At 48.7% G+C, this 25,639-nt stretch overlaps 1 long non-coding RNA gene across 2 annotated transcripts; it reads right to left on the bottom strand.

Annotated features, from left to right (window-relative positions):
- Nucleotides 1–358: 358 nt before the first annotated feature.
- Nucleotides 359–24,920, bottom strand: LOC104912851 (uncharacterized). 2 transcript variants are annotated; one of them, XR_014886006.1, is made up of 5 exons: nucleotides 24,200–24,920; nucleotides 22,940–23,104; nucleotides 18,771–19,008; nucleotides 12,574–12,734; nucleotides 359–10,717 (listed from the first exon to the last, which is right to left on the bottom strand). It is a non-coding gene; the product is annotated as an uncharacterized LOC104912851 (long non-coding RNA). The 2 variants fall into 2 exon arrangements; XR_014886007.1 differs by having other exon boundaries at nucleotides 24,204–24,920.
- Between the last annotated feature and the right edge of the window lie 719 nt (nucleotides 24,921–25,639).

The raw sequence follows: 25,639 nt of genomic DNA, 5'->3' as shown, positions 1-25,639 counted from the left end.
CCAGCTGCCTACATCCCAACTATCAATGACAGCCAGCCATTCGCCACCCGGATGCACCTAGTCAGCCTTGCAGCCACCCCAGCACTCCACCCCCAGTCATCCCCATTCAGTGCCTGAATGCACTGACATTATCCCTGTAAATAGAGGTCATGGCATGTGGAACATTTCATGTTTTTTTTCCCTTTATAAATACATGTGCTGTAGCGTGGTTGCACTCTGTGAACCGAGGGTGTGAGCAGCCTGTGATTAAAGGAGAACGAAACGCTGATTATGGGTTAATTAGGCAGGCTAATAAACTGCCTATAGCTTCATTTAGGAGAGGAACTGCATTTCATCACCCAGAAAACAGTGCAGAACATGGAGAAGAAGAGTGTTTTTATTAGAAAGACTGAAATTCCGCTTCTGACAAGAAAAGTTGACTCCAGGCATGGTCTTCAATCAGAGTAGGGTTGGGGGTGGAAGGATTAAACAACCTGTAGTGCTTACACATACCAGTGGTTTCCATTGCCCATCTCTGAGATGGAATTTGAGAAGTTTATCAGAAGTGGTTCCTGTCTTGGTCCATAACTCAGCTGGGCCGTGTGTCCTCTTTCAATTCAGGATGAGCATTTGGGCTACATCTGCTTCTCCATACGGGTTTTGATATTCTCAAATGTTCAGCGTCACTTTTTCCAAGTTTAAACCACACTATGTCATTAGTTCCAGCCCAAGAACATCCCAAGCAGGGACCAAATGGGAGGTAGAGGTCAATGAAACCACTCTGCTGAGCTCCAACAGTGGAGAAAAACCGCGCACCCACCACTGCTCTGATGGCCGAGGCACCAGCATAAAAATAAATCCTTCCTTGTCACATTCCAGTATATTAGAAATGACACTTAATAACTTCTACTTAATAGCCTCCATATTTGTGTGGGAATCTATGACATGCTGAGGACTGGACATGCTTTCTGAGCACACGCAGTGTGGTTGCCCCATATGTCGCACAGCTTGGAAAAAAAGGAGAGAGACGAGAGAAACACGTATCTGGGAGACATATAATGTAATTTTTAATTGAACTTCATGTTGTGGGTAAAAATAGGGCTGACAGCTTTGAAGAACAGGGTCTACTCTTTCTATAGCAGATATATGTACCAGATGCTCGTGAGTATGGCCAAATTCAATCCTGGTGGATTTTCTAAGGATCGGAGAGGACTCATCTCAGTGTGCATCACATCTCTACATTTCGTGGTGCCCAAGGAGTGGTGAGAAATGTGTGCAATCCTGTGCAGATGAAGCTGCTGTGCAGAAATATCCCCACGTGCCATAAGCGTGGGCTTTGTCTACCCCGTTTGCAGCCCCGCTCAGACGCATTTCCATTGCTGGTTGTACTTTTGTACTTCTGGCTCTGCTCATCGAGTAATTAAAAACAGTCATTTGGAAAACAACAAAAACAAACAAACTAGGAATCAGTCAAACCTCATCAGTCAAGACTGCTCTGAAGCAACCCGCAGCTACAACCACAGAAAGGCTTTGATTCCCAGCTTGTCACCCTAGGTTCGAGGTGAACAGGAATCATCATCCCCATGTAAAATTTATTTCCATTTTTTTTAGAGCCAGAAACCCCTTTTCCATAAATCTCAGTGCATTTGTCCTTGCTGCAAGGAAGCAGAATCAACCTAATGTGTCTCACATCTCCATGTCCCAGGGACCACCACACAAAAACATATTTGTAGAATCATAAAATCACTGAATCATAAAATAATTAAATTGGAAAAGACCTCTGAAATCATCAAGTCTAAGTGTCCACGTACCAAGTGTCCACCAATATTGTCTGCTAAGCCATTTCACTAAATGTTGCCACTTTCCACCTGAATCTGATTTTCCCAAGGATAATTCTGTCACCTAAGCCCCACACATGCAGCTTCATCCTCTTAAATCTCCTTCTCATATAACAAATAGATGAGGCTAGAAATACTGGAAATGGAAATGGTGTGGGGGGGACATGTTCAAACAAGGCCTTTCTTCAAAATCTTTCTAATTGGACATTTACCTAAGCTGCAAACCCTGCCACAGAAAGCCTTTGCTTAAAGCAGTGCATACAGCGAGACAATTGCCTTTTTTATTTTGCTGGTTATTATTCCTCACTGGAAATAGGAAGGAAAAAAAAAAAGAAAGCTATCACTCTGGATTTTTTTATCAGGTTTCAGCCACTCTGGATGATGTTCAATAAAAGAAAAGCTATCTCTGTTAGAGATGAGTAGCCCTTTACAGAACAGCCATTGCCTACCAAGCAACCTTTAAGCACCTGGCTCTCTCTTAAGTTAATGTAGGTAGAGGATGGAGAGGAAGTTACAGTCACTTCTGTGTGTTTGAAAAACACAGCCGTTTCTCTTAAAACTCAGCAGCCAGCCACACATGCACTGATTGGTTTTGTTGATGGTGTTGTTTTCAATTTTCATGAAATCACTATCCATCACCTTCCTCATGCCCAGCTCAACCATTAGGTCTCCATGCGTGCTGAAGGAGAAGCAGAGTCAGGCGTGCTTCAGAGACCTGGCATAGTGCCCTCTTCCCACCAGGAGAGCTCAGAAGGAGCCAGTAGGTCACAAGTGATGTTCTCAGGAGCAAAATGGGGCTGTCAGTCAGACTGCATGGACCTTCACTGAAGAACCATACTCTGGTGCAACACACATCTCCAGGCAGCCTAACCCTTGTCCTGTGAGGGTGGGAATTGGGGTCTCCCCACCTTGGGATATTCTATGATATTCTGTGTGCCTCTACATTCAGGTACATCACAGACCTCGCCTTGGCTCTCCTACAGCATCTACCCTAGCAATAGAAGTGCACTGCCAGACTGCAGGGACAGAGTTTGCCTGAGCCCTTATGGCAGATCCTTTGGAGACATATTGGAGACATACTGGAGTTACAACCCAAGGTGCCCACAAACTTGCCTGACAAAGCTCATAACTTTGCAAAGGAGACATGCTATTACCAGGCTCAGGGAGGGCAGAACACAGGGTTCAGGGCTCCAGGATAGCCAAGGAGGACATGCTGTCCCCCTCCATGCACCCCAGCTCCCAGAAGATCTAAGCCACATCAACAGGAAAGAAACACCCATGGCTTTGCTGGTATGGCTCTATGGAGAGTGGAGTGCTCTGGAGGAAACCTCAGCACTTTGAATGTGACCTGATCCACGGCTGCATCCCGTGTTGAGAGGCTCAGGATTTAAGGTCCCCCCGGCACCCACAGCACAAGTGACAAGCAGCTGTCAGTGATTCTGTGATTCTGTCAGCAGCTCACTGGGGTCTCCAGCTGCCTGCAAATTTCCACATTAAAGCTGTAAGCTCTCATACTTCACTTGGGACCAATAAAACAGGATAGGGTAGAGGCTGCTTGATAAATGGGGCATAAATCACACCTTCCCCCTCTCCTTCCCCTTCCTTGTGGGGAGGTGGTACTGCCAGAGCCTCCACAGACCCCACTTCAATATGCTCAGACAGGTCCTCTTCTGCCTGTGCAGTCAATTAGAACTTCATCAGAAATCAATTTGCGAGGCCCAGCTGAGATGTACCGATAGATCAGCCAATGCCAAGTGATTATTACACTAATGGAATATTCCATTGATTAATTGAATATTTAAGTCCTGAAATGTAAGCCCCACTGTCTTATCTGCGGCTTGTTACCGAGCTGAGCAGCAGAGATACTGCACTGGTGCATGGAGCTAACCTTGAGTCTGCTGCTTTTGGGGTGAAATGCAGAGATTTTGGTTCTGGTCATACAGGAGACATTTTGGTAGCAAGAATCATGTTCTGCACAGAGGGCTCGCACACTTTATAGAAGCACAGAATCATAGAATATCCTAAATTGGAAGGGACCCATAAGGATCATCAAGTCCCCAAAATCAGACCGTATGGCTGAGAGCACTGCCTGCCCCTCTCTTCCCTTTGGGGAAGCTGTAGGCTGCCATGAGGGGACTGCAGGCCGTGAGGGGGCTGTATGCTGCCACGGAGGGGATGTAGGCCATGAAGAAGCTGTAGGTTGCCATGGAGGGGATGTAGGCCACGAGGAAGGTGTAGGCCATAAGGAAGCTGTAGGTCATGAGGGAACTGTAGGCTGCCCTGCAGCCTCCCCTCAGCCTCCTCTTCTCTGGGCTGAGCAAACCAAAGGACCTCAGCCTTCAGCAGCATTCAGGTTCCCCAAGTCCAGGCAGGAAATCCTTAGTGATTTATTCCCCTTGTCACACACGAACAGATGTCAGGACTGCAGAACACAGCGAGAAGATCAGCCAAGGGTCTTCCATCTGCTCTGCCCTTGGCCCCAGTGCTTTTCTACACCAAAAAACCCCAGGTGTGCAGAGGGCAGAGGTGGCCAGATGCCTCCTGCACGGCCTTCGGGATTCACCGCATGGAGAAGGCTGGGTTACTTGCTCAGGGGAACACCTGTTTAAGTGCTTTGTTGGACAAAGGCCATAACGACCGAGAGAGATGAGATGGGGAAAAAGGAGGGATGGTGTCAGCAGGTGGAGGTGTGCCGCAGCTGGAGGTATCGCTGAGGGCCCAGCGGTGCGGTTAGGAATATTACCCTTGAATTGTACTGCACGATTAACTCAGTGGAGAGTCATTAAGTGCATGAGTGAGAGAGGAGACACATCCTCCCTGCAGAGCTCCTGCTCTCTCGCCAGGAGGTGGGGCCTCCTTCCCCCTTGCCCACGCCCAGACCCTGTGAGCTGGCTGCTGGAAGAAGCCGTCAGTCCAGCTCCCCTGCCATGAACGGGGACACCCACAGCTGATCAGGTGCTCGGAGCCGGCCAGATCCCCTGGCTGAAGGGAACATGTCTGGACAAGACTCTTGCTTTGATTCTGAGTGGAGAATATCAGCTGTCCCCTCTGCATCCAACTTCACAGCTGACTTTGCATTGCCCTGATCATCACTAGGGTCTCCTCACCTCCTCTATTGCTCCTAAAGTGTATTGGGGTCTTTGGACTGAGCTCTTAGTCTAAGACTGAGCTTTGGACTTAGCTGCTGTCATGGGAAGCAGCATTTTTTTTTTTTTTATGTATGTTTTCCTGAACGGGAAGATAAAAATAAATGGAGAAAAAAAAAAAAAAGTATTGATGGAACAGCTAGGAGGGAGAAGAGAGCTTTTTGTCTCACTGAGAGATCTGACCTTTCAGAGGTAGCTTCAAGAAACCTCAAGGAAACGTGCTTTGCTGGCATTTGCTGCAGGTGATTCACTGGGAGTTTTCATTGCTTCTTTCAGAAGATAATGTTTAGACTTTTATTAAGTTGCAAGCTTCGGGTGCCTTGGAGACCCGAGGAGCACGGAAACTCCCAGTTGGTGAGATCAGGCTTTGCCTTTGCACAGAAATCCTGGTTCTCAGGCTTTTCTGAAGCCTACTCAGCAAACCCACCTTCCTTTTCCTTCATGCATGGATCTACTACCAAGGCTGCAGTGCCCGTCATATTTGCATGCCCCGAAGCTCCTTTGACCTCTCCTTAGCCAGAGGGATGTGGGAATCCCACAGCAAAGGCATTGCAGCAGCAGCATCCGGACACATGCTGGGGAAAGCATGAAGTCATCTAGACATGGCCTCCATCTCCTGCACTGCAGGGGAGCAGGAATTCCTTTGGTGAGCCCAAAACATGGCCCCAGGGGCAGGAGGTAGCACAGCACTCAGCAGTGCTGAATACCTGGTGCCCAGGGAACCTGAGCTTCAAAGCAAGCAGACGGGAAGAAAAATGGAGGTAGCAAAACCATGGCATGAATCGCACAGAGAGTTCAGACTGATAAATATTTCAGACTGACAGCTATTCCTGTCCTTGGAAGTTCATTCATCAGAATCTTAGCAAAGCCTCCACTACCCAGGACCATAAATACCAAGGCCTATTTCAACGACAGCTTTTGGCATGGTAATACCAAAAGTATGGCAGCCTGTTACAGTTCAACCTCCATCCTTGGCTGTTTCATTGTAATTTATTGCACCTGTAAAGGGTATTTCAAATACACACCTGTCGTAATTACAGTCCCTGGCTGTGTGGAATCCACCTGTGAGTTGATTGTACCTTGTTTTGATAAGATGCTAAACAATAACAACAGTTTAGAAACAGTGGCAGCCATTAGTATCTCAGTGACACAGTCCTAATCTCACACAAAAAGAGAGTTTTACTGTCTATAGGTGGAGGGAAAATTTGACCCAAATCAGGAAAACTGCTGTCAGGAGGGTAGGAAAATTGGAAACCTGCAGCTCTGCTCCTGTCCCCTCCTCTGTACTGATGGAGTTTCTGACATGATGCTCTGCCATCCCAGCATCACAGATTTCAGCAGGCAGGCAGCACCTATTTCTCTCCAAGCCTCAGATCCTTCTAGGACTTTACGATTGGCTTTTGGAGAATATTTGATGGTCTTCTTAAATTAGCCCCAAATGGTTGGGTTGACCCAAATGTTTCAGTAGGAAGGAACCGGAGCCCTTCCCCACAACACATCCCTCTCTGTCACTGATGGCCCATAATGACAGGGGAGAAATTTGCCCTGCTCCTTTCTGTACCATGAACAAATTCAGCCTTTGAACTCTTAACACCAACCCCAGTGCTAAGCAGCTTCTGCTCCCACCTCCAGGCACCATCTTGACCTCGAGCTCTCCAAGCACAGCCCTCTCCCACCAGGCACTCCCCAGTACGTTTCATTTATGAATTAAGTCCCTGACAGCCCATATCTCTATGATCAATATGTTTGTTTATTAGCAGCAGCTGCTGTGTTTTAGCAAAACGGGAGGGCTCTAGCAGGAGCAGCACGCTCTAACCGCAGAACAGGCTTGGGACGGGGAGAAGGACCTCCTCCTGGCAAATGGGAGCTGGGTGGGATAAGATTTCACGCTAATGACCCTTTAATTGAAATCACTGCTCAGGACAGATTGCTCATCTTGGGGATATCTGTGTTGATGGCTCCCGGTTTGGCTGCTCCTGAGACAAATCCATTAACTCAGTAGCGATGAACAAAAGCAAAGAGGGAGAGCAAGAGTCTGTCCACCACTAGCACAGCTGATCTGCAGCCCAAGGCAGCCCCTGCCAGCAGCTGGTGTAAATGGAGCCCTGCACAAAGGGTATCACAGGGGCTGTGATGGCCCAGTGGCTACCACTGGCATCTGGGCTTCTTAGAATTAGGCAGCTCTGCTGGGCCTGTTTGTGAAGTGGAGATGCTGATGTGTCTCTCTCACAAAGCAAAGAGAAGCCTGAGTGCACAGAAAGGAAGGTTACGAACCTGCTTTGAATGCATTTATTATTCCCATTAATTACGATGCCTGCTAAAGAGGACCAGCTGTTCTAGGAGGCTGTGGTACCAATTTATCAGGAGAAGATTCCAACAGAAGTCGCAGAGTTTTCCTCTGAACTTGGGAGGATGGAAGATGGAGGTTTTTTAATTAGAACTTGTTATTAATGGGAACGTAGCAAATTAAAAATAGTCTCCCTCCCCCCTCCCTATTACATGAAGCTCTGATCTCAATTAGAAAGATCAGAGACTAACCATTGAATGGGAATTACTGAGATGAAAACTGATTGAAAGACAAAAACCAAAGACAGAGGCATCGCAGAGAGAGAATGGAGATAGAAAACAATGAGCAGAGGCTGTCAGAGGCTGTGTGCCTCAGTCAGGTGGCAGAGGCTCAGCCAGGCAGGGTGGCTTTCTGCCTTAGCCCATAGTGAGAACACCTGGTCTCACCAGGCGCTGTTTCAGATGATTCTTTCGGGGCTGGGGTTGTGGACGTGTTGGTGGACATCGATTGTGCCTGAAGTTTGCAGGATCAGAACAGTGGCATCATACAGTCTGGACTGTATGGGTATTTCTATAGGAAGGACATGTCCTTGTTCTCCAGCTCAGCTTCCTGCTCACCCTGCTTCCCAAACCTACAAGCACCAAGGATGCCCTGGCTTCCTTGCCCAGCAAGCAGTGGCCAAGTTGGTGGTCATCCCACTGCGCTCTGTGTAGACTCACAGCTTGGAGCAAGGGCTGGTGGCAGGATGAGTCCCTGCAGGTGGGAAGGGACCAAGCAGCACAGCACATGTTGGGATGGGGCTTTGGGTTTCCTTCAGTTTTGTCAATTTGAGCCAAGTTAGGTTGGGAAGGGTGCAGTGGGGTCTGAGCAGACCCATCTCTTGTGTGACAATCTTGGCTAATGACTTCTTAATGAGAACCTCATCTTCTGCCCTTTGGTCACATGCAGACCAAGGCCCCTGTCTTCCTTTCAGCAGATAATCCATGCCATATTCCAGGGCATGCAGGGACCTTGGGCTGAAATTACAGCCCTGCTTACTAATTGCTGCATGTTCTCTCTCCGTAGGTATATCATTGCCAGCAATTAGCACAAAATCCTTTCCCACTCTTGTTAAGTTCCTGCGCTGCAGTTAAATACTCCCAGATCCCATTTAAATGATTTCAAATGCAATTCATTCTGGCTCGTTAAATAATTCCACAGCAGTGTTTGTCGTCTTCTCTCTCTGTTTTCCAACAGCCACTTTCTTCCGGAAAGAATACGATGACTAAAGAATGGGAAGGGGAAGTGAGATGAAAACTGAGAAATTTGAGGTCCATCCTCTGTGCCTATATTTTCAGTTCTTTCTTCCTCCTCTTTGCCAGCTGTGACTTCTCTCAGTAGATGGGCTCTGTGGGGGTCCATATGACACATTTCTGTTGGTTTCACCAACTCAGTGAGGTGGTGGCTTCAGTGTGCAGTCCCTGAGGTATGGGGTCCACCATCTGTTTGCATGGAATCATCAAAAAGTTGCAAAGAAAAGCAATTTCCTTTCTGCCACTCAGCAGTCTACAACAGCATTCCCATTGGAAGATTTGTAGTTGTCCTTGGGTTGATGAAGCTGAAAGTGCTGTACGTACTAATGCAAAAGGGGCGAGAACAAGTGAGCATCATCAACAGAAGAGCAGCTCCTGCAGGGAGAGAAGATGTGCATGTGGGCAGAGGCATTCGCAGGCTGCAGCCTGGCTGTGTGCTCTATCGGTTTGCTTGAGCATTTCAGAATGGCACAGATGAACTCCAGCCACTTTGCTCCCAGGGTGGAGAGTGTGGCATGGAGTGTGATGCCTCTTGGAAGGCTTTGATGAAAAATGTGAGCTTAGTTGGAAGGGAAGGAGATGAAAGCAAATTTCACAAATGTCACAAGAGTGTTCTCAGCAAAGTTAGCTGCTGAGAATTAACTACCGTCGCCACAAACTGCAGGCTGGGATCCTATTCCCAGGCGCTGGAAGGATGGTCCTGAAAAACACCTCTGAAATAAGTGGGGCAATGGAAAGGAAATCTCTGCCTGAAAAATGTGTGTCCCCATCTGTTAAACAATATTCAGGTGCTCCTGCATTTACGCTTCCTCCATACTTAAGCAGTGATGGCTTTCGAAGGCAGATTGCCTATGTGAAGAACAGATGGAGGGAGCAATCCTCCCATCCAAGCTCTGCACCAGAACTGAAGAAGTTTGTAATCTGCTTCTTGTTCACAGAGCCAAGGCTTCGACGCAGCCGCTCTGCTCCAACACGCTGCGTAGCTCAGGAGCCTGCACAATCTTAGTTTTCCTCATCCTTCTCTGCAGGTTTTTCTGCTGAGTGTATTTTGTGAATGGGGCAATGGTGTCCAGAATGCATTCAGCGTAGGCAAAGGTAACAGGGCATCCAAGCTCAAATTTCCTGCTTCCCCATAGTGATAGGAGAGAAATTTGTCCATGAGGTGGTGAGTGAAGCCTCCCGGCTGCCTGCACACTGGCCCAGCTTCTCATCAGCACTAAATTTGCAGCAAAATAGGAAAAGCCATTTCATGAAAGCAGAATAATACCCAGTCGTACCAACATCTCAGCTCTCAATCTCTGTTTTCTGTATCTCTGTTGATGTTCAAAGGAAAACAATGTGATTGTTAATTACAAACTGTTTTGAATGCATGCAAGGAAGCAGTTCAGTGCAGAGCTGATCAGAAGCAGGAAAGCTGAAGATACAGCATGTGCTGAACTGCTTTAAAGGGCAGCAAGTTCCATTGTAATGAATGCTGATGCAATCGTTGTACCAGACACAAGGTGGAAGTGTTACCTTGTGCAGCTCCCTACTGTTCTCTACCTATTGGGTTTTGCTTTGGACTGGGTGGAAAATGCTGAAATATCAAGGGAGTGCTTTGCATTTCAAAGAAGTTAATGCATAAGTGATGTTGTGATTCATTAACTCTCCACCAGTGCATTGGTGTCCCAGGGTCCACAGGTACATTGGCACCCCATTGGTCTTCACATTCCAGACCACCATGGGGAAAGCAATCAGCAACCTGATGACGCACGTGATGGAAGAGGGTCTGGATACAATGAAAAGTTAACATACATAAAGTATGGAGCATGCACAGCATCCCTGTGTGTACTGGGCAAGTCAAGAACAGGCTTAGATGCAGACACATGGACATGTGTGACATGAAAACACAGAGCAGGTCCTGGCAGCAGCTCGTGGTGCAGGATGCTTCCTGAGTCCCATCCATTTGCATGGCACAGTCCTGACTTACATGCAGTTGGAGGCTACAGCAGAATCTGCAGCTGACAACGATGAATATGAGGAGGAGAGGGCTTTGCACTCCCACCGGCCCTGGAAATAGGGCAGCTGCTGCTTTGTTGCTGGCTGGACTGAGGCTTATTTGCAAGAAAGGAGATGGTGTTCTATGGTTGATCTCTCCTCCAGTCTGGTGCCCACACACTCTGCAGGACTTTGAAGCTGCAAGTAGGGAAGTGGCTGTTAAGCAGAGCTCATCTCAGGGCTGAGCTTCACGTTTCTCATCCAGAAACATGCAGTGGCCCTGGACCAGGCAGAGAATGGCTTTGGGAACATCCCCAGGAGACACCTCTGCAGAGACCTCTCCACAGACCCCCAAGGCATCTCACTGCCCTGTGGGCAGCTCATCTCCTTCAGCCACCCTCTCCCCAACAGGCTCCATCTATCGAGGAAAGGATGCTCAGGAAATCCATCCCAGCTCCATCCCAGGGGAAACATTTCAGCAGCTCTGGTTCCTGTGCTCCCACACCGCTTCCCCCTCTATGGGTCATCCTAGCTGGATTTGCCCACTTGGCCAGCTCCAGGGCACTGCCTGAGCCCAGTGCCATTATTTCAGCCCCAACCACACGTAGAGGGATGGTTGTTGGCTCCGCACTGTGGCTTCACTTCTCCTCCTCCTCTGCTCGCAGCCTTCTTCCTACAGAACAGTGACTAATGCTGCTCCTCCGCGCACTGCATCATCACTGGGGGTGTGCGAGGGTGAGAAGCTGGTGCGGGTGGAGGAAATGGGGAGCACAGGTGCCAAACGTGAGACAGCACCGGGGGACAGCAGCTGAGCTGGTGATGCGACACTTGGCAGCAGGATGTCATCACCAGAGTCTTGCGCATATGATTGACCTGGAGGAGCTGGGTGCATGGGGAGGGCTGCAGTGATGCGCTGCCCTGTTAGCATCACACAATAAGAAGTGATGGGGCAGCGAGAAAAGAGACTTTTTGCCATCGTCCCCGCTTGTCACAGTGCCAAAAGAAAGCTGCAGTGCTTTTAAACAAGCCGGCTTAACACGGCTCTGCTCTCCAGGCACAGGGGGGTGGTTTCCTTTACCAGCCCACTTAAGAGCAGAGGAAGACGTGAGGGCTGGCTGCTGGGCCTGCATCCCTGCGGGGCCCGGCGCCCGCACTGCCAACCACAGCCTTGTGAGCCTGGAATAATGGCCTAAGTGGGGGGAGAAAGCAGAGCGCATCGCTAATGGCAATGGAGCAGGCAGCTGCCCGCCGCCTCGGCCTCTCCTCCTCCTCCTGCCTTCATCAGAGTCCTGCACAAAGGGGATTGAAAGGGATGGGGGTAAGGTGGCGTTATGGATAAGAATGGGAATGAGAACAGAGATGGGGAGATATAGGTAGAAATGGGGTTGGCGATAGGAATGGGGTTATGGGTGAGAACGGGGATGAGGAAGGAGATGAAGTTACGGATAGGGAGGGAGGCAAGGTTATAGATGGTGAAGGAGATGGGGTTATAGATGGTGATGGAGGTAGGAGTAGGATGGGAATGGTAATATGGATGAGGATTGAGATGAAGAAGCACCTCCTCTTAGCTCACATCCTTCCAGGGAGGGTTCTCCAATGTGGTGCTTATGGGCAATCCCTGCCCTCACTCTGTCCAGCCAAGTCAGGATGCAGTGGTATGGAGGAAGCTGGATTTGGCTTCTACAGCCAGCTTTGAGGCTGGGAGCTGTCAGTTTAAACCTTCACGGCTTTGGTACAGCAGCGTGTCACCTTCAAAGAGGACAGGGATGCAGGGAAAGCAGAAAGGACAGAGGTTCTTTGCCCAGATCTTCCCCAAATCTCACCAGAAACATGCTATGGGACAATAAGGATAGATTTAAATATGCTGAAAGTATTCAAGGCTCTATTTGCAAAGGTTCAAGATGCAGCAGTTGGCAAATATTGAAGCAGCAGGTTAGCATCAGCCTTGACTTAGAGGATTTCTCACAACTGAGAATCCCAACCTCCGGCCCTACCATCAACCCAGTGACTGCAGGAGTCATGACCCCACTGTGGTGGGGAGTTGTCTTACAAACCTCCATTACCAGCAAGATGGAGTCTCAGCAGCATAGGTTTCATAGGTGGTCCTGAGCAGTTCTGGGCACCTGGTTGTCTCAGAAGTGCAATTCACAAGGCACCTCCAGCCACAGAAACGTATGGGAGAAGCAACAAATCCTCACTCCTTGGCATAAAAGCTCTATAAAAGAGGAACAGGAGCATTTAACCCAAGTGACAGCAGTCCCCGGGGCCCTGTCCCCATGTCACCCCACTCTCAGCTGGCCCATGCCTTCATCTGTCCCATGAGGATGGGGTTTCTCATTCATCCCTCATTGGGATGTCAGGGCTTTTAGCTGCTGCAGCACCACAAGGTGCTCTCCCACCTCCAGCACGAAGGTCTGTGCTGCACGAGAGCTCATCAGGATCAGACAGAGGTTTGGTGCTGAAACCTGCATCTCCTCAGAGGATTGGGCATCCCTGCTCACAGAGCATGACTGCAGGGCTTTGTCAGCTGATGATACGAGGCTGAAATGAAGACAAATGAGAGCAGAAGGAAAAAAAAAAATAAAAAGAAATCCCTCTCTTCAAAACACATTTGAACTCGGGATTAAAAAGAAAAACAACTCCGCACTGAGGATTTCTTTTCTTCTTTTCCCTAAACTTCAGAAACTCGAATGTGGGTGTGAATATCACTTTAAGGATTTATAAAATGACACATGGCCTCACCTGTCAGCATGCCAAAATCTGAATGTCGGTTTTAATTACACCGAATATTTTACTTTCTTATGCAGAGGCATAATCAATTATCTTATTTAAAGGCATTACGATAATGTGTGTGTAAAATGGAGCCATTCCCTGTATTGCATTAGATTCTCTAATTATAGAAGAATGTTTGGAGCTAAAATGTCAGCCTGTCATCTGGCGGGTGTGTAATTCATGATCTGCATTCGCCAGCGCGGATGGAGCTGACAAAAATTGCATCCATTCCCTTCCACCGCTTTGGTCTCCGATTTGCTGGTCTGGAGGTGACAAATCCCATCTGCCTCAGTCCTGCCCTGTCCCATCCCCAAGGGGAGCAGAGTTTGAGCAAATGCTCTCTGCCTCTTGTTAAATCTGAAGGCACACTCATCTCTAGGCCAGCACAGCGCTTCTAACCACCCTCCTCTGAATTACTAACAACAAACCCCCTCCAACTTCCCAAAGCAGAGGGATTATATAAAAATAAAGCCTGTTCCTTGGGAACCCAGCCCTTTCTGCAAAAGCAGCCTGGAAACTTCCCTCCTGGATCCAGCCAGCTGTGTTTGCCGGGACAGTTCTCAGTTACATCCCCAATGTCACTTATGTCACAGGATCAGAGGAACCCCTTTGGAATGGGGGGGACAGACAGGCTTCACATTTCATCAGTCATACAATCACTGAGGTTAGAAATGATCTCTAAGATTATCTAATCCAGCCGCCCACCTACCACCACCATTACCCACTAAACCACATCCCTACGTATTACAGCTCCCCTTTCCTTGAGCACCTCCAGGAACAGTGACTCCACCACCTCCCTGGGCAGGCTGTTGCAATGCCTCACCACTTGTTCTGAGAAAAATTTCTTCCTAATATCAAATCTGAACCTCCCCTGTACCAACTTGAGGCCATTCCTTCTCATCCTATCACTGCTACCTGGGAGAAGAGGTCCCCAACCTGGCCACAACCTCCTTTCAGGGAGTTGTAGAGAGCAGTAAGGTCTCCCCCCCTGATCCTCATCTCCTCCAGTCTGAACCATCTCAGATGCAGCTTATCATGCACAGCAAAGCAGAAATATTGTGCAGAAATAGCAGCAGTCAGGCGGGCACTTGGACCCATCGCCTGTCCCCCGGGGCTCAGCAGCATCATCCCCAAGGCATCCCCATCCTGCAGCCAGGGACAGGGCTGAGCTCAGTCGGGCACCACTTCAAATCCTGCTCAGTCTCAAGCAGGAGAAAGGCAAAATCTGGAATTGCTCTGACAGCCCAAGAGCAGGGATGGTGATGCACACAGGAGGAACATCGCCATCGCAGAGAGGATGGTCCCAATGATGAGGTTGGTCTGATGGTAGGGGCAGTCCTGACAATGAATTGATGGAGTACACAGGGGAGCACAGGAGCTGGGTGCATCCTTGGCTCTGTGCATCTCCAACCTTCTGGTACCTGGCACCACCTCCACCTTCCATCACTCACCCCAGCATGTGGGTACCGTAATGGAGGCAACCCAGAGCTGCCAAGGAGCTGCATCATGCCATTAGGAGGCTTATTAAAAAGTGATGCTCCAATTTAACGCCTATTAGCAAGCACGGTGCCCTTTAGCTGCACGGGGGAGCCTGCAAATGGAAGCCCCAGTTCCCAGCAGAACCCTAAGTGGCCAGGTTTAACTTTATGGCTCCAATTAGAGGCATGCTAAAACAGCTCTGGCGCTGAGGATTTATTCACACTTGCTCCATCCCCAGGCAGTAGCTGTGCCGTGCAGGGCGATGCTCTGTGCCATGCAATGCTGCAGCCCGGCTGAGGCACGCTGTGGGATTTAGGGGAGCAGCCGCCTTCCCGTGCAATCTGGAGTCACTTAAACAGTCTGCTTGTTCCAGGAGGTTCACAGGCTGTTTTCGCCTAATAAAGTCATTTCTTTTCAGCAGCTCACATCACCCAAACTATTTGTCACAGCAACAGGACTACTACACTAAGAAGGATAGCAATGGGGGGATGCAAACTGATCTGGAGGGTGGGGACTTGGCATCGTGTTGGGAATTCCCCATACATCTGTGCTTTCCTATTTCCCCACCACAGCTCCATAAAGGAGTAAGGAGTCCCACTCACGCTGCAGGGATGGGAGGCAATGGGGATGCCCTCTGCCCCATTCTGAACCCCATAGGGCACTGCATGGGGTCAGAGTTTTCTCCCACCCCCAGCACCACTCATGTCACCTGGAGTGCCCTCACCATCATTACCTCACACTGAACAACATCCAACAGCTCTTCTTCCCTCTTCATTTACCAAACAAACAATTCCAAGCCCTCACAACCAGAGGAAAATTAGTAACAGGTGAAATCAGATTATAACGAGACCAAATTGTTCTTAGCCCAGACCAGGAAAAATGTTTCTTTCCTCTCCCTTTTGCTGTTCTGTGGTTTGTATGGCCAAAAAGCAAGTAAGGGAACGAAGCACACATCTAAAGGAGAGCTGGCCCTGGGCACCCTGTTCCCCTGCTCTCTACATGGACCCAGCACGCACCAAATGCACACCCTACAAAGTTGGAATTTCACAGCTCAGTGATGAACAGAGAAAACAATACAACCTCATTCCAGCTCAACATCAACTATTTTGTTTCATGTATTAGAGCAACATTATAGGGTATTTATAGCTCAGTTGTGCTCACTAAATGCCTTCTTCTAGGAAAGCAGTTAATCAAAGTGCCTACGTACCTTTCCTTTAATCCCTCTCAGCCATCTACAAGCACTGCTGGATACCCAGAAGGGTTCAATATCACTTATGTCAGGACAGGCACATGGTGGGGACATCAGCTCCGTGCCACTGCACAGCAAAACGCCTTTTTGGTACCATTATGCACCTGCAGCTGGGCTGGGAGCAGTGCAGAGCTGAGGTGTTCTTTCCCAGGCCTCTATCCCTCAGCACACCCTGCACAGAGTGCTGCACAAGGCTGTCCCCTGCATGCTCCTGTCCCCCCATATCGGCACCACGGCCAAACGCTGTGCTGCTCCCTCTTAATATAGAGGAGAGAAACATCTGAGATCACTGTGGTTTTTTTTTATTGTCGGATTTGGCAGCCTTTGCTATTTGCTTGGACTGAGACATAAATTACATTTGGTTTTCTCCCGCTGACTCAGTTATTTGTTATAGGAATAAGCAGGCAGTAATGCATTAAATAGGGGAAAGATTTTCAGGCATGGGTGAGGTGGGATTTGCTGTCCCTGCTGCACCCACATTCTCCCAGTGTGGCTTTGCATGGCCAAGGACCTCACAAGCTCCATCTCTTTTCCCTTCAGCTGGCAATGAGATCTTTTGGTGACATCCTCTCGCTGCTCTTTCCCCAACCTCTGCAAAGTCTCAGCACGTAGAACATTTAATCAATGATGAAATCATTTCCTAAATCTGCTCCCCACCCATATCCATCCTCCTCCCTCAATCCGCCCCCATCAGTCACTTCACTGAAAACAGCACAGCAAAGCATTTCTGGGGTTCCCCAGGTGTGCCTGCATCCATCTCTCTGCCCAAGGAGCCTTCAGGCTCCCTTTGCCCTCTCATCTCCTATCTGTGCAGACCAGGACAAATACATGACGCTCTCTACACCCAGGGCTGCACCAGCCGTGCTGTGTTCTCCCAAGAACCCTTCCACCCTTCCACCATGCCACCAGCTAGGGACTTCTCATGGGAAAATCACAAACCCCTCCATCCCAGCTCCCAGCCACACAGCAATCCCTGAAGCCACAGCACACTCTGCAGGCACTCCCACCACAGCACTCACCCCAAACCCTCTGCAAGTGTGGACCATCACAGCTCCGAGCCCCTTCCAGCCCACAGACCCAGGAAGGGTCACACCTGCCCGTGTTCGGGTCTGTGCATGGTGCCGTGCTCAGAAGCAAGAGCGATGATGGAGCTGCAAGGAGGCCAGAAGAGGACATCCCTAGTATAGGGCAGGTTGCTGCTCAGCTCTGATTTTGCTAAAATGACAGAAAACTTCATCAACTTCAAAGCAAACGTGTGCTCGCAGGCTGCACTATTGAGCTCTGTGCCTGCCCCGAGCTACAAGGCCCATTAAAGAATCGTAGAATCAAGGTTAAAAAAGATCTCTAAGATCATCCAGTCCAACTGTCGACCCATCCCCACCATGCCTACTAAGTTCCAGCCCTGATGGGTTTTGTTGTAGAGGTGTCAGGCTGCAGCGGTACAGCTCAGCTGGAGCCGTCCACCACGCATCTCAGACACATGTGTCTCTTGCTGGTATTTAAAAATAGAAAGAATAACAACCTCCTCTCGCCTTCCTGCCTGGTTGGAGAAATAGCTTAATTAGTTAATAAGGGGTTTAATTTGTCGTGTCACTGTGCAAAGAATTTGCAGAGGGCAAGTCAACAAGTCAAAGAAACGAGCATTAACGGGGTAGGTTTTTGCTGGAAAAGATCCCTAAGATTGTCTAGTCCAACTGTTGACTCACCCCTGCCACGTCCACTGACCACATCCCTCAGTGCCACATCCCCACGGTTCTTGAACACCTCTGGGGACAGCGACTCCACCACCTCCCTGGGCAGCTGTGCCAGTGCACTGCCACTCTTTTGGAGCGGAAGAGTGAAATGGAGGAGATGGACTCTAACACTTTTCTGGGCCAGGGTCAGCTGGCAGCCCTGGAGAATCTGAAGGCTTCTCCCCAGCCCGCGGTGAGCCAAGAAGCTGCTGCGACCAACTCATCTGTCGTCCCTTCCATGTACCATCTGGGTGTCACTGGAGGTAATTCCCAGCTTGATGTCTTGCCAGAAGCAGTGAGGGAGGCCCCAGTTCAAGAAAAGACAAAAGGGTTCTTTCTTCATCAGCATTAACCTCAGGCAGCTCTCAAGAAAAATTCTGGGCAATTAGTGGAGCATAAGAAGATTTATAATTGAAATCTAGTTTGTAGCACTACAGGCGGCTCCCTCAAAAGACATTTCTCATCAACAACAAAAAAAAAAAAAAGGGAAGAAAAGAATGGAGGGGGGGGAGAAAACTAGTTAAAGAGTTTCAAAATCTCAACGAAAACTCCATTTAGTTGAACATTGCACGACAGCTTTCATAATTCAGAACAAAGTGCAAAGCTCTTTAATGAGGCCATTAATGACCCTTTAATTTACTCCACCAGGGTTGAATTCATAAAACATTTATGTTCCATTTACACAGGATTTTCCTGCGACTCTTCGGGGCAAGTCAGCACCGCAGCGCAGGTGGGATGAAACGAAGGCTTGGTGCTTCTGTTCCTTCTGCTCTGCTCTCCTCCTCACCCTGCTGCTACAGCTCTGCGTGTGCCTTTTAATTCTGGTAGAGAAACTGCAGGGACCCTGGGGGGGAAGGAGCCTTTTTTGACCCTTATGCATGGTAAACAGATGCAGAGCATTCTCTTACATTTTTGCTTTAGGAACAGTGAAACCCTTTTTAAGATCCAGCTGGGGCATCTAAAGCCAGATTTAATTTTTTTTAGGATCATTACAGCTCAGCTCCAGTTCAATACTCACCTGTCCTCCCTGTAGCTCTATCAGGTTTGCTACCTGGGGGAAGGGTATCCCACCAGACTGGGGCAAGTAATGGAGGATGGAAGGATGCAGGTGTGGGAAGCTCCCTGCAGCAGGAACAGGGGGCTCTTCACCCCGTTCAGCACTCAGCAAAGGTGACATCTGAATCACAGGTCGTGCTCCAGCCCGGCTGCCTTTGGATCCAAACCAAGCCTTTTCTCTCTCACCAGTTTTTCTTCTCCTAAGGGTTTCAAACAGGGATAGATGCACAGGGATATGTTAAATTCTTATATCGGTTGAAACATCTTTAAAAAAAAGAAACACTCTTCCTTGTTTATCCCAAAGATCTCATTCTCATGGCTCCAGAAGATGTCAGTTTTAAGCACCTTCAGATAAAAAGAGCCATTAATTATTGCAAGTGCATTCATATCATCTGAAGTTTGCTCTTAGCAGCCTTCTCGCATTCACCATTTCTGGTCTGCTTCTGGCCTTGACAAAAGGAAGGTTTCTTGCACCAGCAGCCCATGATTCACTGCAAACTGAACTTCTCCAAGCACTTGTGCTCTTCTTAAAGAGAACTTTGCCACACCTGCCAAGGCAGGACCATCCTAACAAATCCCTAAGGAGGGACAGCAGGGGAAAAGGGGTGGCACTGGAGGCTGAATGGGACTCTAGAGAGGGATTTGCAAAGGAGAACAAACTCCCAGGCCAACTCATGAGGACACATGTCCCACAATGCCCGGAAAGCCTCTGCAGAGAGGCAGGGAAGATGCTTTCAGGCTGTTGGCAGAGAAAGAATTTGGAGCCCATTGGAGAATATGTCAAGAGTCAACATTCGTAATGTCTACAAGTGACAGGAACATTCTGTGCCTGAAGGTCTGAGAGCTGGCTCTCCCTGCACTATGGGGCTGGTGAAGAGTGGGGACACAGGCTCAGCAGGAGTTTTATTTTCCATAGCACTTGCCCTCCTCTCCTCAAACTCAGGTCGTGTTGTCACTCTCATTTCCCTCTTCACCTCCGGTTTTGCTGACGCAAGTTGGAAACCTGATGGACCATCAAGGTACTGACACTGTTTGCGTCGGGACGGTTCATGAGTCATCCTCCCTGCTTCACAGCTAAAAGGATTGCTGATGCTGATGTCCTCAGAAGGGACACATCAGCAGGAACATCACTACATTTGAAGCTATGTCAGTGCTCATCAGCACTGGGCTGTGCACACAGGTTTATTATTGTAGGGTCTCCAGCACACACTGGGTCCTGCACACCAGGTTTGTTGTTGTGGGGTCATTCTTTTGTTGTTTTTTTTTTTCAACTTTGGGGAAGGAAGCAGAGAGGAAGATTGCTTGACCTACCTGGTTCATTCATGCAGAACTGCTGTGCAACATAGAGTCAGATTTGTCAGAACACTTACATCACAAAAAGAGACTACGGCCAAAAGAAATTTTAAGCATGGTTAAGGAAAAAACAAACAAACAACAAACTAGCCCACAGATATACAGTCCTAGGGGGAGGAAAATAGGACACCACTTACCCAACCACTTTAAGTGATGTTGGAATCTCACATTCAACACTGATCTAAGCACTGGAAGTGGCAGAAGCCTGGCACAATACACAGGATAAATGGAATTCCAAAGCACTCAAGTCTGATCAGGTGGATCTAAGTTTCCTTGCTGAAATCACGAAGAGGCACGAGAGCAGCAGCACTGAGGAGACTGTAGAGAGGGACAGCTGTCCCCAGCTCTGGGGTCACTCCTGGGACACTGCCCTGTTCGGTGATGGTTGAGTGGCAGAGAGCAGGGAACAGAGCCAGGTCTGAGAGCTCAGAGACCTCCTTCCTGCTGGCAGCTGGGGGGTCGTGCTGCCCTTGGCTCCAGCAACAAGGGGCCCTCACTTTATTGCTGTGTGACTCCCAGAGTCAGCAAAGCAGGAACCTCATTCAAACCAAACACTGGGTTGTCTACCAAGCAAAGGCTGCTATTTACTTAGAAACACACAGCCTCTTATTATTACATTTCCCTGGAAAAAAAATTACGTTTGAATTAGAGAGAAAAATCTTTAGTGAAAAATCAAACATCCATGTGCACGTGGAGTCCTCGACATAACATAAACACTCCATACTCTGTTCAGCACATCTCTGCATACAACAACCATCTCTAGGTAAGCCCAAAGTCAGAGGTTAAGTTGTCCACACTGACACGGCGGGCAGCAGCTACAGGCTGATAAAGCTGCCCAGGTCTGCACTGATTTCTTATCCTTTCCAGATGGCTCCAAGAGCTGAGACACCCCTGAGGGCATGCAGTATTTGAAGCCAACAGACATACCACAGTTATGAGGATCTTTTCATATTTTAGCCATGCCTAGAAACACAGTTTCAGCCACAGCTGAAAGACGTTTGCATATATACCCAAGTGACCTGAGCACCTCTTCACAGCCCAATGTCTCTACCACCGCATCTGAGTGCAGAGATACCTGAGGATCCCCATGCATTCATTTCCCTTCTGCTGCTTTAAACCACCCAGGAGAGGGCACAGCTGGCATATTTCAAGCCTCAATCTGATCACTTCAACAAGTGATCCAAACCCTACAGGAGCAGGGGTGATACTCACAAGGTGCCTGTCCAATGGAAACCGTGGTGGTTTCACAGCTGAATCATGAGCTGGAAGGGACCCTTCGAGGCCATCTGGTCCAACTCCCCTGCACTGAACAGAAACACCTACAGATCAGGTGGTCAGAGCTCTATCCAGCCTGACCTGGAGTGTCTGTAGGGATGGAGCACCCACCACCTCTCCGGGCAACCTGTGCCAGTGCCTCATCATCCTTATTGCAAAAAACTTCTTCCTTATATCCAGCCTAAATCTCCTTTCTTTTAGTTTGAAACCATTTCCCTTGTCCTATCACAATAGATCCTACTAAAGAGTGTCCCCTTCTGTCATACAGCCCCTTATAGATACTGAGAGACTGCTCTAAGGTCTCCCCAGAGCCTTCTCTCCTCCAGGCTGCACAGCCCCAGCTCTCAGCCTGTCCTTGTAGGGGAGGTGTTCCATCCCTCCGGTCATTTCTGTGGCCCTAAGCAAGATACAATCAGTACACTAGTGGGAAAGCCCTGCAGGGCTGTTTTTCTTAGCACAGCTGCTGGATCTTCTAATCAAGGCTATCAGATACACTGATATCATGCTTATAATGGTATAACTCTATATCAGTGTAGTGGCACAATGGATTTACAAAGGAGCAGTATATGCAGAAATAGGCATTCATGCTTGCTAATCCCTCATAAGCCTGTAATCCTGATTCTTTTTTTTCCCCAAATAATAAGTGCAGATCTATTAAGACCCTATCACTCCCTGCATGCTAAATTCTTTTTTTCCTGCCTGGAATCTGCTATGTACCCTACGCATGGCAGGGCACAGGGTAATGTGCCACCAGCAGCAACAACGGATGGTGCACGCTGAAATCTTACCCTACAGCTTCACTTGCACCACCAGCAGGAGCATGTGGAAGCAGTCACAGCTTCACCAGTTCTTGTTTATGGAAAGCTTGAGGATGCTTTCTGGAAGGCATTTCTACATCAGAGTAAAACACATTTAGTTGCAAGCAGTAAGCAAGGGGACACCATTGAGGTTTGACAGCCTCCTCCCCTGCCAGCCCTGGCAGAGGTTTTCCACATTCCTCTCGCTGGCTGTGCTGCCAAATCCATACCTCCAGCAGCAACCCCAGCCACAGACAGTTATTTCCAGGGAGTCTCGGTACCAAACAGCTTTTTACAACCCTTTTGTAGCCACCACACACACGTACAACCTGGAAAGAACCCTTCCAGAAGTGACAAAGTAATAGTCACTAATTACACAATTAATTTATTCTTTGGCCCTAATAATAATAATAATAATAAAAAAAAGGATTTCCATTACAAAGGAGGGTAAAAACAATCTAAGGATTTGTTTAATTAAAACTACAATGTACTAAAAATACAAATAATCCTCATGATACAGACAACATTGTAATTGTGTAATTAGTAATCACCTACAGAAACAATGTTTCTCTGTCTCTAAAACCACTGATTTTTCTTCTTGCTGTTTGTTTTTCCCTTTTTATTGCACGTAACCATCCTCAGGGCACGCAAACCACAACAGCAAATTGCTGCATGCAAGCTGCTGGCTCCACGTGCCATCCCTTACCTGCAGGCAGAGGCACTGCATCCACACTGCTTGCATCCCAATCCCCATTGAGTTGCTCAGCGTCCCTCTGTCCATAACGACCACTCTCCGTATCAGTGCAGAATTGTGACTCCAGCCACAAATTGCTGTTGGGATGGAGCTGACAGGCAGAACAGCCACAGCCTTCTGAAAAGGGAGCCAAGGAGCAAACCGTTAGCCCAGCGCTATATATATATTATGCTTACACGTCCCAGTGTTAACCAATGTTACATATATATTTTAAGTATTCATATATTCATAGCTATAAAGGCCCTTTTTCTACTTGAGCTAAATTGTATAACCGTGACCTATTGTCCCAGAAGGCTTTTTATTTATGTTAAATGGGCACTGAGATTATAACGCTCTTTGGTAGTAGGTGCAGCAGTGTTCTGGAGCAGGCAGGGAAGACGGATGGTCCTACTGAAGCTCAGCAAAGAGGGCAAAGCAACTCATGACACAGACATGAGAGCTGAGCAGTGCTGCAGCGTGCCTGGCTTTGTGTTCCTCATCCCCCCAAAAAAAAGAAAACCAACCAAGATACAACCAAACAGCAGAAGGGGCTGGCTGTGCCCTGAGAGAAGGCAGGGCTGTCACCTAGCCTCACCCCTTTACATGGCTCCTGGGACTTGTCACCTCTATCTGTCAGAAAAACGGGGACAAAGCTGGCACTGGTGCCAGGGCGCACGGATGCCGCGTCCCCTCGCTCTGACACAGGCAGGGTAGAAGTGGCAGCAAGCTGGCTGCTCCACCGGTGCCAGATGGTGGATGAGATTAAAAGAATTTGATTTTCAAATAATCCATAAACCTGGCTGAGCTAATGTCGTTTCATATGCATTATCTTGTAATCCCAGGGAAGAGAACGTTTCAGAGCAAAGAGCCTTATTCTCCCTCCCCGCAAGGACTCTAACAAGCTATAGATAATCCCCTTTTTGTTGGAAGGTGCTTAGGGGAACCGACAACACCCACGTGGGGCTGCGGCTGCACAGCTCCATGCCCGGGGGGACAAGCAGCTGCCTGGCACTGCAGGGGCTGTCTCACCCTTAGCGCTGTAGGGTCAGGGGCAGCAGTTGGCAAAGCCAAAACCCCAGGCGATAAGGGAGAGTAAGGAGGGATTTTTGCCACTCCTGCCCCCTCATGACACGTGGAAGCCCGGCAGCCTCAAGCATTCTCCATCATCAAAGCCAGCTGCCTTGTCCCTGCCTCATTTCCCTGTCCTAAAGATTCCACTGAGCGTCTGGTTACCCACTGAGCCTCCGTGGAGCAAACGCGACCCATTGCTGGTCCTTGAGATCCTTTGGACTTCAAGCCACCAGGTTAAGAACGAGCGATCCCTACCCCAGGTTTAGGTTCCCCACTCTGGGAGCGGGTGATCCTAAGGGGGAAGGGATGGGAAGCTCCACAATGGAATTTCCCAGTCACTGTCTGCCATCTAGCGCCCAGCACGGAGCTGTTCCACAGGCAGCAAGCAGCGTGCAACCCCATCCTTGGAGGAATTTCTCTTACGCTGGAGCCACGATGCCCCAGTGCAGGGAGTTCCCCACCCCGCTCCTCCCTCTGCACCAGGGAAAGGGTTTGGAAATCAAATAGCCCAAGTCCTGGAGGGATTTAATAAGGAAAAAGGCTCAAAGCAAGGGGAGGTGACTCTCAGTGCTGCCCAAAAGCACCCAGCACAAGCCTGAGGCGCAGGGGCTTCAATAGCAGCTTGTAAGTGCAGTGCCCAGCTACAGCAAGTTAACTAAATGCAACACATGCTGCTTTGCAATGTGCTGCTATCCTCAAGGTCATAATGCTGTTGTCAGCAGCTCCAAGCAGAACGGTGCACGCTCGCATCGTGTGAGGAATGCCACAGACAGGCCAGGAATAGGGAGTGTGAGGGAAAGGGGTGAGGTGTGATGCTTGTCAGCAACGTGGAGATTGACAAACTACAGAAAAAAAAGACACGAAACAAAAATTAAAAAACAAAACCAAGAGACACCAACCGTAACTCAGATGCTGTAGGTGTTGAAGACACCATTAAAGCTTCCCGACCAGATCAGTCCATGGGAAACCACTGCAGCAGGAACGTGGCACCAGCAGCCACCCCATCGCACCTCGCTGCTCTCCTCAAGCTCAGCCAACGTTCCCAGCCCGTGCCCTGGGTAATACCACGGCTCAGAGGCAATTGCTGCTCTGTGGAGGCACACATTGGTGTTTGACATAAACAGGCTGCAGCGGTCATTTGGAAAAGCCAGCCAGGGCAGCAGCTCGCAAACATGCAGAGCCAGAGTTACTGATTAGCACAGGGCTCCAATTTCCTTCAATGGTTCCAAAAAAGCACTAGGCAACATTAACGAAAGGATTACTCAGAATTCAAAAGCAAATGGGATTTGTGACCCGTTGTATTAACCAGGGACCGGAGAAAGCTCTACAGAGAGAGAACACTGGTGGCAGGTCACCAAACCAATTATTAAGAGCTCACAGATCACAAAGCTGGATATATACACACATCAAGACAAATTTCTATTTGCCTGCAGAAGCAGAATGCTGGCTGGACCACCCTCTCAGCCCAGCATGTTTTTTCAGCGTGCCTATTAAACCTGGATTATACCTGGTTACTTTCCCCAATAACTCACTTCCCCCACAGGTTTAATGCAGAGGAATAACATTTGGGAGGGTAAAACCTGAAAGGAGAAACATAATGGG

Source organism: Meleagris gallopavo, chromosome 12, assembly GCF_905368555.1.
Source record: "Meleagris gallopavo chromosome 12, MGAL_WU_HG_1.1, whole genome shotgun sequence".
Taxonomy (NCBI): domain Eukaryota; kingdom Metazoa; phylum Chordata; class Aves; order Galliformes; family Phasianidae; genus Meleagris; species Meleagris gallopavo.
This window is presented reverse-complemented; position numbering and strand designations above follow the sequence as displayed.